The sequence below is a fragment of the Artemia franciscana genome, chromosome 13 (genome assembly GCF_032884065.1).
Source record: "Artemia franciscana chromosome 13, ASM3288406v1, whole genome shotgun sequence".
Classification (NCBI taxonomy): domain Eukaryota; kingdom Metazoa; phylum Arthropoda; class Branchiopoda; order Anostraca; family Artemiidae; genus Artemia; species Artemia franciscana.
Window position 1 is genome coordinate 4,510,193 of NC_088875.1, and position 7,500 is coordinate 4,517,692.

Below are 7,500 nucleotides of genomic sequence, written 5' to 3' on the forward strand. Positions count from 1 at the left end.
ATATGCAAACGCTCTTTTTACAAACAAACAAACATGCATACACACAACTCGTTTTTATATAGATAGATAGATAGATAGATACAATACAAATTAACTACGTAAAACTTGTGAATATACAACAGTCTTCGCTGTCCCATTGTCTGTGCGTATAAATAGATTGTCAGTTTACCGACCCTCAAAGATGCAACATAGCAATTGTACATTGGTAAAGCAATCTGTATTAAGATCTATACCGCATTTTTCTAGTGATTGCCCTTGAGCTTTGTTGATGGTGGTTGCAAATGCTAATCGAATTGGGAATTGCAATCTTTTAAATTGAAAAAGCAGATCCGTTGGAATCATGGGAATGCGAGGAATAAGAACAGCCTCACCCTCATAAGGCCTGTCAAGATTGTGGCCTCTATTAGGTTTCCATTGTTTTTTTTACGGCAAGTCGCGTGCCATTGCAAAGCTTTGGTGGGTTGATATTTCTTAAAAGTATTATTAGTACGCCTATTTTTAGTTGTAGCACGTGTGGTGGAAACCCTGAGGATCTATGGAATTTAAAATTCAGATGGATAATTAACCGCTTCATTTGGTTCCAAAATACAAATTAACTGCGTAAAACTTGCGAATATACAACATTCTTCGCTGTCCAATTGTCGCTGCATATAATAGATTGTCAGGTTTACCGACCCTCGAACATGCAACGAACAATTGTCCATGGGAAAAACAATCAGTATTAAGATCTATACCACATTTTTCTAATGATTGACCTTGAGCTTTGTTATGGTGATTGCAAATGCTAATCGAATTGGGAATTGCAATCTTTTAAATTGAAAAGCAGATCCGTTGGAATCATGGGAATGCGAGGAATAAGAACAGCCTCACCCTCAAAGGCCCTGACAAGATTGTGGCCTCTATTAGGTTTTCCATTGTTTTTTTTACGGCAAGTCGAGTGCCATTGCAAAGCTTTGGTGGGTTTATATTTCTTAAAAGTATTATTGGTACGCCTATTTTTAGTTGTAGCACGTGTGGTGGAAACCCTGAAGATCTATGGAATTTATAAATTCAGATGGATAATTAACCGCTTCATTTGGTTCCAAAACTGTGTCGACTGACTTGTAAAGGACTGTCTGGTCTCGAATCTTGGTCAAAACAATATTGTTGATTTCGTGGACGTCTATATTTTTGGGTGCGAGAATCGCTCTTTCACTTAGCCATTTATTATTTTATAATTTTTTAGAATATTCGAAATACTTTTTCAATCAATTCATTTTTGGACGTCACTAAATTACAGAAATCAGCAGGTAGTTGTATACGTCCTGAAATTGAGTCTACTGGGAGCTTTCCGTTTCCCATTGCCAGCAATTGATCTGAAAATGTTTGACCAGAGTCATCGTTTTGCAATCGGACACGCATATTTGTAGTTAATTTTAATGTTTTACGTGTGCCCATAAATTAGAATTTTTCAGGCAATCATTCATTTCGTCTGCAGGAGTTGATCTAGGTATATAGGTAATGTTTGCCTGAAATCTCCCGCAAGCAATATTAATGTGCTGCCAAAGGGTTTCGACTTCCTCGCAAATCTTTCAAGCATTGATCCAGAGCTCGAGCGATTTTTTGTGTGCCATTGTGCACTCATCCCAAATAATAAGTTTGCATTGCTGCAATACTTTACCCATCCCAGATGATTTGGAAATATTGCACGTGGGAGTTTCTGTAGAATGCAAGTTCAGAGGCAATTTCAAAGCGGAATGAGCAGTTCTTCCACCAGGCAGCAATGTTGCGGCTATTCCGGACGACGCAATTGCCAACGCTATATCATTTTTTGATCGAATTGATGCCAGAATCAGTTTTATCACAAACGTTTTACCAGTACCTCCTGGCGCATCCAAAAAGAAAATTTCTCCAACGTTGTTATCGACACAATGCATTATCGTATCAAAATGTCTTTTTGTTCCGACGTTAACTTGGAAATGTTATTTTGTACATACGACAATAGATCACTCGTACTGTAACTTTGTTCACGATCCAATTCTACACATGTCGAAACAGCAGCGATACGGTTAGGTGAGGCATTCCCAAATCCTGAAGAGGTTTGTTTGCCATACGTACGCACAAATCTTCTATAACAACTAAAGTGTAGTTATAAATTTCTGATGTAAAATCAAAAGTCATATCTGCGTCTCTAACTGTTTTCGCATGGAGTATATCTTCGGACATTTTTGACTTATATTTTCCCATAACTCTGTAGGAGCTGATGGAGAGCAAGTTGTTAAAATGATGCAGACAATGCACGAAATTGACTTGGGGTTGACGTTTCGCACGCGTCATTGATGCAGTTATCCCAGTGTTGGTCATTCTCCAATAAATTCAGAGCTTGGCATGCACTACGGTAAGTGTCATGTATAGTACCATTTACAGTCCTCAAATACTCAAAGGATGTCGGACCGGGTACATTCACCAAAAGCAGGCGTAGAAAGAAGCATTCATGTTGATTGGGGTGAACGGTGTAGAGTCTTCCTATCGTGGTATCTTTGAAGATGGTAGGTTGGCCGTCGACTGACTTACCCCTGTTTTCGACGTTCAAATACTTTATTTTTAGTATTCCACGCGTAATACGAAGGCACTTCAGTATACAGCAGTTTTTTTGCAAAAGAATCATTTCTGCAAAGCGAAAAAAAAGCTGTTAATGTTGTATCCGGTGGATTCAGGGACTCTTTGTTGCACGTTGGTTTCCGTGAAATAAACACGTTGACCATTCTGTAAATGTACCGCTAAGTGAACAACAGCTGGACTACGTTCATGTATCGGAAATGAAAGAATTCGCCAAACAGCTTCATTACTGCTTATGTATCTTCCAGCCTGATATTGTACTATTTCATCGAAATCTTTGATTTCGGGCTGCAAGCCAAAAACTGCCATGTCACTGCCTTTGTTGACGTATTTACATATGTATTTGATTGCCTTTACGGAGTTACAGTATTCAACGTTTATGTGTGCATTAAATGTTTTTGATAATAATGGGGAATATGGAACAACCCACTGGTTATCTACTTCGATGGTGGTACCGTTACGCTTCTTTATTATTGCTGTTTTACCGCCATCTTCAGTAGATCTTCTTCTATATTGTGGGTAACCATCATTGCCAGTAATTGTGTTTGATACTAAAAGTCGAGGATATTGCTTTGTGCACCTTCCTTTGGCCATGCATGGTGAATTTTCGTTCAGTGCACCGCAAGGTCCATGTATCATATTTTTACAATAATATCATGTAACCCCTTATCGACATTTTTATCAGGTATTTCAGCGGAAATCACATCATCAATTTCGTTCGAAGTAATTTTTTATGTAGCCAGATTAGTATATGTGCGTGTGGCAAACCTCGTTTTTGGCATTCCACTGAGTACATCCAGCATAGCACTGACCCACACACTTCAAGTTTTACAACGTAGTTTATCAGTGATTTCAACTTTTGCCGGAAGACAGCGGCCGTAATGTCATGCCTATGAACCGCCGATTGTCCTTGCAGTAAAAGCTGCAGTATCTCGTCCCAAGATTGATTACATGTAAATGTAATAAATAAATCTGGACGACCATAGAGACGAACATACGCAATAGCATCTTGAGCATATTCATGCATATGACGGGGACTGCCCAGCATATGACGAAGGTAAAATTGTTAATCTTCCAACGTTTGTGGTATTACCGTCATTTATAACTGCATCTCGCAAATGAATGTATTGTTCAGAGCGGAGCTTGGTCTGATTCAGGATATATAGCAAACGTTCTGATTCAATTTTAGCATACATATCAACGACGAATTGGTGAAACAATTCACGGCATTTTAAAATATAATTTTCTTCATCCTGCCAAATCATTAGTCTATAGGAATAATAATGCATTGCACTACATTTCTTATTCATTTCTTTGTTAGTGGCTGGATTCATCAATTAAATATTAAAGTGATAGCCGTCGGCTCATCCCAAAAAATGATAGGATATTGTAGGGCATCGTAGCATCGATGAGTTTCAGCAATTCTTAACAACTGAGCGTTTCGCTTATGAAGAATAATATCTCGAGGTAAAAACTGATCACCGACCATAACGATTGCCACTTCGTCGATAGTTGGAGCATTGTATCTACGCACATGTTGGCCAGGAGGCGTTTTGTCAGCGGAAATAACAATTTTATGCGTATCAGTAGGCATCAAATCGATGGCTGTTTTGAACAGACGCACTAAATTATTATTTTCGTGGAAAAGATGTTGCAATTGGGAAACGATTGTCCTTTCAACGTTGGGAGAAATTTCGCAACGTGCATTCAATTAGAATTTCTATCACTGATGAAGTACAATTGTAAAAATTTATGATTCTCGCCTGAGAATGGTAGAAGGACCCTGCTCTATGATAAATTTGCCCTTTTACTTTGAAAGTAGACATAAATTGATCTGGATTTTCGATTTGGGCTCCAAACGACGTCATTTGGAAACATGAGTTGTATTTCTGATTTTTGACAAAAAAACGCTTAGATTCTGACGTAGTTCCAGTAAGGAAAGTCTTCAATGGCTCTGGTGGTGCAGCCAATAGAGGAAGTTTAACTTTTCTGAGGCGCAAACACAATTCCATTGTTTCACCATTGAATTTCAAGGCCTTGCAATAGGGACAAATTTTAGACATTGTCCCGATTTGAACACATCTACTCAAGCTATAATCATCGACTGGGTTGTACCTGAATGCCAGGCGATAACTTTCAGGTTGCTCTGATTCCTCGGCACGCTTTCTTTTCTTACTTTCTCTATCAGCAGCAAGCCTGATTTCTTGCTGTTCTTGTGATTCCTCGGCACGCTTTCTTTTCTTACTTTCTCAATCAGCAGCAAGCCTGATTTCTTGCTGTTCTTGTAATTCCTCGGCACGCCTTCTTTTTTCACTTTCTCTTTTAGCAGCAAGTCTGCTTCCGCGTTGCTCTGGTAGTTCCTTGCCTGTTTCCTTGCTGTTCTTTTGATTCCTCGGCACGCTTTCTGTTCTTTCTTTCTCTATCAGCCTCAAGCCTGTTTCCTTGCTGTTCTTTGATTCCTCGGCACGCCTTCTTTTTTCACTTTCTCTTTTAGCAGCAAGTCTGCTTTCGCGTTGCTCTGGTTGTTCCTCGGCACGCTTTCTTTTCTGACTTTCTCTATCAGCAGCAAGTTTTTTGGCATAGACTCTTTGAGCATCTTCATCGGCTTTTGCCGTGGTAAGTTCATCAGTCATTGTAAACTTAAACATTAATAGATTTCTACGTGAACATATGTTCTTAATATCTTGAATGACGTCACCGTCAAAGCAAAAATGACGACAACTAATTTCATGACGTCAGTCAACACAGAAACATGACGTCACCTGATCCACAGACAGACAAACAGACAGACAACTTATTTTTATATATAGATATATATATATATATATATATATATTATATATATATATATATATATATATATATATATATATTATATATATATATATATATATATATATATATATATATATATACCTAGTTGGTGGGGGCACTTCGCGCCCCCCCAAGCCCCCCCCGCGCGCGTAAGTCGTTACGCGCCATATTAGTTACGCGCCATTGTAGTTGTGTCCCTATGTCCCACCTGTGAATATAGATATATATATATATATATATATATATATATATATATTATATATATATATATATATATATATATATATATGTTTTTAACTACGTAAAACTTGCGATTATACAACATTCTTTGCTGTCCCATTGTCCGCGTCTGTATATACATTCGTTTTTTAGTTTTGTTTTTCTCCTTCTGGTCGTCATTTATACTCCCTGTGTCCCGGTCGTCATTTGTGTCTCGGTGCTTTGTTGATTGCTAATTTATATTATATTTATATTTTTTATATTTATTAATATTTTTTTAGTTTTCCTTTTTCTCTTATTTTTCAGTTTTTTCCTTTTTTTTAGTTTTTTCTTTTTAGTTTTTAGTTTTTTTTTGTTTTTTACCTTTTTTTAGTTTTTTTAGTTTTTTAAGTTTTTTAGCTTTTTTAGTTTTTTATTAGTTTTAGTTTTTTTTTAGTTTTTGCCTTTTTTTTAGTTTTTTTCAGTTTTTTTTAGTTTTTAGTTTTTTACCTTTTTTTAGTTTTTTTCTTTTTAGTTTTTTTTGTAGTTTTTACCTTTTTTAGTTTTTTTTCTTCTTTTGTATTAGTGTGAATAATTCAGACGTCATATGCTGACAAACACGACGTCACTCGACAGACACAGACAGACATAACCCACAAACAACTTATTTTTATATATTTATTCATATTTTTTTAGTTTTCTTTTTCTCTTTTATTTTTCAGTTTTTTCCTTTTTTTTAGTTTTTTCTTTTTTAGTTTTTAGTTTTTTTTAGTTTTTTACTCTCTTTTAGTTTTTTTTAGTTTTTTTAGTTTTTTAGCTTTTTTAGTTTTTTTATTAGTTTTTTATTTTTTTTGTAGTTTTTGCCTTTTTTTATTTTTTTCAGTTTTTTTTAGTTATTAGATTTTTACCTTTTTTTTAGTTTTTTTTAGTTTTTTAGCTTTTTTAGTTTTTTTTTGTAGTTTTTTACCTTTTTTAGTTTTTTTCTTCTTTTGTATTAGTGTGAAATAATTCAGACGTCATATGCGAACAAACATGACGTCACCTGATCCATCCACAGATCCACACACAGACAACTTATTTTTATATATATAGATATATATATATATATATATATATATATATATATATATATATATATATATATATATATATATATATATATATATATATATATATCACTAAGCTTGCTCTAAACTGATGATAATCAATTTGGTTTTAGATCGGGGCTAGGCTGTCAGCATGCTCACCGTGCTTTGACTTCTTTATTAAAAGATGCTCATCGAATCGTCGCGTACTTCATTTCGCAACCCTAGACTTGTCTAAAGCATTTGACAGTGTTTGTCATACTCAAGCATGGACAGTATTATGCCAGAGAGGAGTAAATCCATCGGTAATTCACGTGCTTCGTTTTTGGTACTCCCATTCTTACCTTCGCCTTAAGTCATTAGATAATTCTTATTTTGGTCATATCCCTGTTCGTGCGGTGAAAGACAAGGGGGAGTTCTTTCGCCGTATATTTTTAATGCTTGTATTGAAAATCTACTATCAAAATATCGACTACGTGCCTACTAGGACCATCTGATATCTCATCTGGCTTATGCGGATGACCTTCTTCTGATTAGTCAAACTGAGTCTGGTCTTGCCCGTTCAGTGAAGTCAGTTACTTCTGCTTTCCGCGATATCGCGCCTGTACCTAAATATTGACAAGTGCGAGTTTCATGTTTCAACGGTAATAATTGTTCAGATTCATTACACTGCGGTGGTTTTAGCATTCCTTGTGTTAAATCGTTTCGTTGGCTTGGTATAACAGTTTGCGATTCTATGAATGGTCTTCGGTCTCGTGCTGTCAAAGATATTAGTGATAAGCTGAGTCTCGGTTACTCTATAAGA